Raw genomic sequence first — 316 nt, forward strand, 5'->3', positions numbered from 1 at the left:
TATCTCTTTTTTTTCCTGGTATGATTGTGTTTTCCGCGGAATGTTGTCACGCATACAAAATAATTTGGATGAAAAATTAAGTTTGTTCGATGAGCCAACAAAATTGTTATCCGTTCATTCAGGCGTGCATATAATATAATTTATATTATCGGTTTTTGATTTTGTTTCGAGTTATATTCAATGAACATCAAGTTCTTTAATCGAATTAATATAACAGTTGGCTACGTCTTTTTTGTTTCCTTTTACTTTGCTTCATTTTTTTTTTTTTTTTTTCTATTAAATTTTCGGCCGGTTTCTTTTTATATTACGTTTAAAC

General features: G+C 28.2%; 1 protein-coding gene across 20 annotated transcripts in view; it reads left to right on the top strand.

The window, feature by feature from the left end:
- The window catches only part of LOC102674118 (heterogeneous nuclear ribonucleoprotein Q), a 25788-nt gene that overhangs the window by 22894 nt on the left and 2578 nt on the right, over positions 1–316 (top strand). The gene's annotated exons all lie outside the window — the stretch shown is intronic.

The sequence above is a fragment of the Apis dorsata genome, unplaced genomic scaffold, assembly GCF_000469605.1.
Source record: "Apis dorsata unplaced genomic scaffold, Apis dorsata 1.3 scaffold_92, whole genome shotgun sequence".
Taxonomy (NCBI): domain Eukaryota; kingdom Metazoa; phylum Arthropoda; class Insecta; order Hymenoptera; family Apidae; genus Apis; species Apis dorsata.